Source organism: Empidonax traillii, unplaced genomic scaffold (assembly GCF_003031625.1).
Source record: "Empidonax traillii isolate 1590-97213 ecotype Southwest subspecies unplaced genomic scaffold, ASM303162v1 scaffold87:size1256882, whole genome shotgun sequence".
NCBI lineage: Eukaryota > Metazoa > Chordata > Aves > Passeriformes > Tyrannidae > Empidonax > Empidonax traillii.
The window spans coordinates 475,050-482,039 of NW_020955280.1; positions in this window are offsets into that span (position 1 = coordinate 475,050).

Below are 6,990 nucleotides of genomic sequence, written 5' to 3' on the forward strand. Positions count from 1 at the left end.
GGGAACGCTGGGAGCCCCTGGCACACGAGGAGTGGGTGTGATGGAGCGGCAGGAGGAGGGGAAGGGCTGTGTGACTCCAGGATAAACACTTGGGTTTAATTTCCATCTCCCCGATGCTGAAGCAGATTGAAATGAAGCCACCGAAAAGGTGCAGATGAGAGGTGGGGAAATTAATAATGTCATAGTAATAATAGTAATGAGCGGCTGTGCGTGTGCTAATTAGTTTGGAGCCCTCTCTCCAGCTCGGGGGCACCTGTGCGTGCCGGGTTCACCAGCTCTACCTGAGCTGAGTTCTGTTGTTAGAACCGGGCCTGTCCCGGCGACAATTGGGCTATTCCAGAGCTTTTAAATAGGGGTGGCCCCACCCAGCTCGGGGCTGCAGGGCCCGGGGCTGCGTGGGATCTGCGTGTGCTGCTGGTGATGGGAGATGCTCGCTGCTGCAGGAACCCCGGGCAAGTTGTGGAAATTCTGTGTAAAAGGAAAGTTTGTGTGTTTTGGCAAGGGGGAGGTGCAGCCCTGAACATGGGCCTTCCCTGGGCAGCTGTTGCTTTCTGTTTCCGTGCTGCGAAGGGTGAAACGGTTCCAAGCTGAGAAATACCCGGCTCTGTGTCCGTGTGTTTGGTCTCTGCCTGGGTGCGCTGTGCGCTGCAGCAGGGGCACCTCGGGATGCTGGGGAGGGATGTGGTGCTGCCACACGTCAGCACACCCTGGCACAGCCCAGGGGTGGTCGCTTCGAGAGGCTTCCAGGGAGCGTGGGAGGAACAATGGGGGCTGTGTTGTGTGGCAGCAAGGACAATGTGGAAAAGGTCCCCGGAGCCACCTGTGGCGGGGACAAAGGCACACAGCGAATTTCTGGCTTTCAGTGCTTGAGATGAGCTTCTCCTTCTAAGCTGTGGGCAGGAGTGGGAGGGGAGGCAGTGTGGGAGGGAAAGCAGATGAAAGAGAGGAGGAAATACGCCAAGCAAGTGGGCAGCTGGTCCCTCTGCATGACTTTGCAGTCGTTTGCCTGTTTGGCTCCAGGATTTGGCGAGAGAAAGCCCTGTCTTTGGGGTGTGGGTAGATGCTGTGTCTCAAGAAGTTTTGGGGAGGGTGTTGGTTAACAATGGGGTGCTGCAAGGCCTTGGTGCTGAAGGAAAACCAGCTGGTGAGATGTGCTGTGCCAGGTCGCTGTTGATGCCCGCTGGGTCCTGCTCAGCAGCCTGATGGGACAGGGCAATCCTGGGGGTACCACAGGGTCCCAGCTGCCTCCCCAGCTGTGCACTGGGGCACTGGATACATCTGGGACAGGCTGGAGGGGATCCAGAGAACTCATTTGCTCATTGACTACAGCAAAGGCAGATTCTCTAAATTGCACGGGGCAGCCTTGGCTCAAAGCTTTGCTCAGACACCACCTGCGTGGGCTTCCACGGGCACCTGGCACTTCAGTCTTGTAATTCCCTCGTGGGGATGGTGCTCAGGAGGCTGCAGAGAGAAACCTGCTGCTCACAAGGGGGAAGTTGGAGATTTTTCCCCACAAAGCTGCACATGGGAATACCAGAAAGGGAGCAGCCTCATCCCTTGCTCGTGTGCTGTTGCCATTAGTATTCGAGGCTGGTCAGAGCAGCCACTTAGGCCTGGAGACAGCTCTGCGCAGGCACAGTGGAAATGTCTTTATAAATGACCGCCGCTTTGAGTGACGTGCCCTTCTTAGGCTAAATAAAATGAAAGATAAACCTTCTAAAAAATACATGAGCTAAACATCCCTTTCACACCTCATTATGCAAATGGCTCTGCCCATCTCGGCAGCAATTAGCTGCTCCCTCCCGCTTGGGGTGCTGGGGCGAGGAAGCTGGACCCTTCTCCTCCTCTTCCTCGCTGGGAATGGAAGGGAAGACATTGGCTGTTTGTGAATCTGGAACGCTGGAGTTTTGGAATTCTGGTGCGAATGCTCATCTTTAATGACAGTAAGGCCCTTGGTGTGTCCTGGCTGGGCTTTGGGCAGTGGGTATCTGTGGGAAGCAGCTAAATGATTCTGTGATGACCGTGGTGGGTGGCACCGCATCAGCGAGAGTGGAGTTCCTGTGCCCCTTTTCCGTGGCATCACCAGTAGTTTCATCTCTAATTGCTCCTGTGCTCGTCACTGCGCTGTCCCCTCCCCTGTGCTCCCCTCCTGAGTCGCTCCCACTCAGTGCCCACGATGTAAGTCTAGAGTTATCAATCTTGCTCCGGAGCCGCTCCATCGGTGCCCGCGCTCTGCCAGCGCCCCCTTATCAGGTTTGCAGTTTGGGATCTGCGTTAAGTGCTCGGAAATCAATTTTCAGCTTATTCTGTGCTACAAAATTTGCCATGCCTGGATCTCTGATACTAATTGAACAAGAGCAATTGATGTTTTAGTAGTAATTAAAGATGGTAATTATTACCAAATCTCCCCGTGGCCCTGCATGTTTGCTTTGGACTTGTCAAAACTGGAGGCAGGCGGAATCAATCTTAATAAAGTTGGGACTTCAAAGCTGCTTCCTGGTAATGGCTTTCCACAAGGTTGGTGAGGAGCATGAGGGGAAGATGGGGAGAGAGTTTGGAGCCCTGTAGAAGGCAGGGACATTGATGGCTGCTTCCTAACTAACTAAATGTAGGAAATCTTTACCCAAAATGAAAACGCTTCATCCCATTTTGATCCTGGAGTCACTGTAAGTGGGTCTGGGAGTCATGGGGATGCAATGGCTGTCCCAGACCTCGCTGCTGGCCCGTTCTCTCACCAGCAACAGGAGGGCTCCTGTGCTTGGCTGTGGCTTTTAATGTCACTTATGATGCTCCCAGGACCGTGCCAGCCCCAACAGGCCGTGCTGGGGGATGAATTGCTGACCTATTTATCAGCACCTGCTTTACCGGCATCTTTCCCTCCGATGCCAGACCCGAGTACCCCCTCGGGACACGGGGGAGGCGAGTTCAGGAGACATCCTGTGGGGATGCAATATGGGCAGCAGGAAGAGGGAGGGAGGAGAAGCCTCTGTGCAGGAAGGCTGGGGGTGCCCAGCTGTGTCCCGGGGTGGGTGAGCCCATGGGTGTGGAGATGCTCCAGCTGCTGCCCAAAGGGGAGTGTGCCAGGACAGGTATCTCTGCTGGCTCCTGCCTGGATTCACCTGCCTCAAATCCAGCTCCTTGGCTGAAATGGCTCCTGGCTGGTATTTCTCCAGGCACAGGCAGGATCAGGCCTGCTGAATCGCTGCCTCTGTGTCCCCATGGAAACAGATGCGGGATGCTGCAGAGCAGAGCTCCTGGCAGCTCCAGCTCTGGGAGCTGGTCCTCATCCTTGCTCCCTGGCAGAAGAGCCCTTGAGCGGGAGGCGGGGGGGCCAAGCCCCATCTCCATTTTGCCTTAGGAGAGTGAGACCCTCTCTTCAGGGGAAAATGGAAATGTAATCAGATCGGCTTGTGTGGAGCAAATAGAAAATCAGTTTTAATAAAGGCAGAAGAAATGCAAAGCAGCCGCTTGTGACGGAAATCGCGCTAAATAGACACCTCTTTAAGGAAAACTGCTCCGGGGATGTTTATCGGGAGATGCACAGCCCTGGGCTCCCTCCTGCTCTCTGCTGTGATCCTGGGTGGCGGCAGGAGCAGCCTTCAGTGCTGGGGATGGCGTTTGGGCAGCAGCACCCTCTGTGGAGAGGCACCGGGTACCCCCATCCCTGCACCCTCCTCGGGGGGTGCCCACGCCGCAGCCCCTGCGGAGGGGAACGGCTCCTGCTGGCACCGCGGGGCTCAATTATAGCTCAGAGGAGGCACTTTGCCTTTATTGCTTTCATTTATTACCCAAGGCCCAACGCCTGTTTTCTGAGGCAGCTATCTGGTCACATCGTGGCCGATAAGCAATGCTGGTCTGTCTTTATAAGACAGCCAAAATTTATCACTTTCCACTTATTTATTTATTTGGCAGGACTCTGGTGGTGGCCTGTATTTTTCTTCCAGTGACGTTTTGCAAAAGGCTTTATTTTCTCATTCAGCCCTGGGGAAAAAACCCAAACCCAAGCTAAAGGAGGAGGCAGCTCTGTAATGAACCCCACTGGAAGCAGGTCCAGGAGATAAGTTTGTGTTGGATTCCCATGGTGCCTCTGCTGCTGGGCTGCTCTGACACTGCTGCTGGTGTAGCAGCACTTGTCAGCCACTGCTTGGTTTGATTTTCTGAATGAGCTGTTGAGTTGAGCCAGGGTTTTTGAAGTGCAGGATGGGGGGAGAGCTGGGATGCGGGGTGGGTTTTCCCAGTATGATCTGCTTCCCAGTGGGTGCTGGTCCATGGTGGGAGATGGTGGAGCTGGGTTAGGGGTGCAGGGGCTGGGTGAGCCCACTGGTGGGCTGCGTGGCAGTGCTGAGGAGGAGACAGGAGCTCCTGAGTGGAGCAGACAGCGTGGGAGAGAGCTGCGAGTCTGTGCAGCATCACGGGTGTCTGCACGTCTCTCTCCCTTCCTGTAGCAGGCAAAGAAAGCTCCACTTACAGCAAAAAATCCTGGCAGCGAGTGAAACAAAACAAGGAGGAATTTAAGGCATGGAGTCTTGGAGAGCCCCGAGGAACAGGCTCCCTGAAAGCTTCCCTGAATGAGATTGCAGGAATGATGCACTGTGTGTCTGCTGGGCTGTGTCAGTGGGTTCCGAGCCTGTCTGGAGATGGTGGGTGAGATGTGGGAGGTGCCTGGCCCTCCAGAAGGGCTGTGGGCATGTGTCATCACACTGATTCTCCAAATCTCCCTCTTTTACAGCCCCTTGAAAGACAATTGTGAGGTGTTAGCAAAACTCGTGCCACCATTCCTGCTCCAGGGATAAAGGACAGTGTTTCCCCTTTTCTACCAATCCTTCCCAAAGGAAGAGCTGGGTGTTTGGAGGGACAGGAGGAATGGAAAGGCACACAAAGCCAAGGCAGGATCAGTAATTGGCCAGCTGTAATTTCATAATTCATCTCCGTGAAACACAATGAAATTAAAAGAGTTTAGATTCCAAAGTGTAATGATCATCAATTAAATTCTGCCGGGGCTGAGCTTCCCTCTCATTTGAATTTTATTTTATTATTATGACTTCTCTGTGATTGCGGGAGGATGAAAACAAAAGCTGCTGCTGGAGGTGGCGGTGGGGGGAATCAGAGCCGGCAATTACTGCTGGGTGACAGAGGAACCGAGGGAGAGGCGGCTGCTCCTCGGCCCGCACCAGGCGCAGGCAGGGGCATCCATCATCCTGAGCCTAATCAGTTAATGCTGATAAACTGCCAGCAATAACTGACAATTGAGCTGGGGGCTCTGGGCTCGGAGTTCATTCATTCTGAAAGTGCCATAACTAACCCATTAAACCCAGAAAAGCACAAAAGCAGAGCCCTGGCCCCTGCCTGCTGCCCTAATGAAGGCTGCTGTTGATTCTTTTAAGTGTGGATGATGATGTGTTTAGCGGCTATTGATGCCAAAGGTTTAGCCCGGGCTGGAAAAGCCGCTTGAGGCTTTGAAGAAAGGAGTCTGTGTTTATCCCTGGCAGCTTTTGCCCTGGGTGTCGGCTCCGGCAGTAATCCCGGGGAGATGGGCGGTGGGGGCCCTGCAGCTCAGGGGCTGGGGCTGGGCCGAGTGCTGGGTACCAGAAGGATCCAGCTCTTAGCGTGGTGTGATGATCGTGCATAAAGCTGCCGTTCCCTCAGGGAATTCCCTCTGTGGGATGGATCGCTCGTGTCTCTGAGTCACTGCTGCAAAGGGAGCCAAGCCTTGGAAGGGCAAGGCTTGGTGTGGTATTCTCTGACACCGGTGGTGGTTGAACACATCCACCAACAGTTGCTCCAGGGAAATGTGGGCTTGGAATTGCTGGACGAGTGTGGGGTGACTGGTTTGACCCTCGAGATGACAAATCACAGGAGCTGATCTCTGCAGGAAGCTCCGTGCCAAGGCTGGGACAGGGGGGCAGGGGGGATGTCTGGGCTGATTCACCAGCCCGGGGCTGGGGGTCACTTCCAGCCACGCAGCCCCTCGGTCTGCCCCGGCTCACTCGGCTCCTGGCACGGCTTCCATCAGTGCCTGAAGCCACGGGGACAGAGGAGTCCTGATTTATGTACCCAGGGGATCTAGTCAGCCAGTACTTTACAAGGAATAGCTTCTCCCATAAATCACACAGCTGCAGAGTGGCTGCTTTTGGCTGTCCATCCTGGGTGACAGGGACTGGAGGAGTTCCCTTTTCCTTTAGCGGGGGGGGGGAAAAATCTCCTCCCCAAAATCCCTGCTGGGTTTAGAACATTCCAGGTGCCGAGATCTCTTGCCCAGCTCCCGATGTTTTATTCCTCTCAACCTGTGCCTGATGTCTGGGCTGCACTTGTCTGTCTCCTGCTCCCAGCCACTGGTTTTTTTCCACCTTTGTTGTTAGACTGAAGAGCCCTCTATTATCAATTTTTTTTTTGTTCTCTGTGTAGGTATTTAAAGACTTTGATCAAGTCACCTCATCACCTTCCCTTTGTTAATCTGCAGAGACTGAACTCCTTGAGACTTTTGCAGTGAGGCAGGAATTGTGCCTCTGCGTCCCTCGGCTGCTTTGAAATTCCCAGCTAGAGAGGCGAAGGTTGGGCACCTGAAAACGACAGGGTACCTGGAGAACTCACCCCAGCACGGCTCTGTGCTTCTCCTCTGCTTTTGCAGTGGGCTTTGACGTTGTGTGAGTGACTGTTGGGAAGTTTCTGTTTGTATTTTCCCTTTTTTCTCCCGTGATGGATAATAACTCCTTCTCAGAAGCACATTTCCAAGGGAAATGGTGTTTCTTCTCCCTGACTGTGCTCTCTGCCCTGAGCTGGTGTCCCCGTGCTGGGAGCTGCAGGCTCTGTGTCTGGGGGAGCTGGGGGGTCAGTGTTTCTCCCTGTGCTTCCCTGTGCTGCTGTGCTCCACACAGCCCACTCTGCTCCTGCCCTTTTCCTTGGGGCTGGCAGGAACCCCACTGTCCTGGGTGAGATGTGAAGAGCAGCACCTGGGAGTTGTTTTCCTGGAGAGCTGAAAAATGGTGTTGT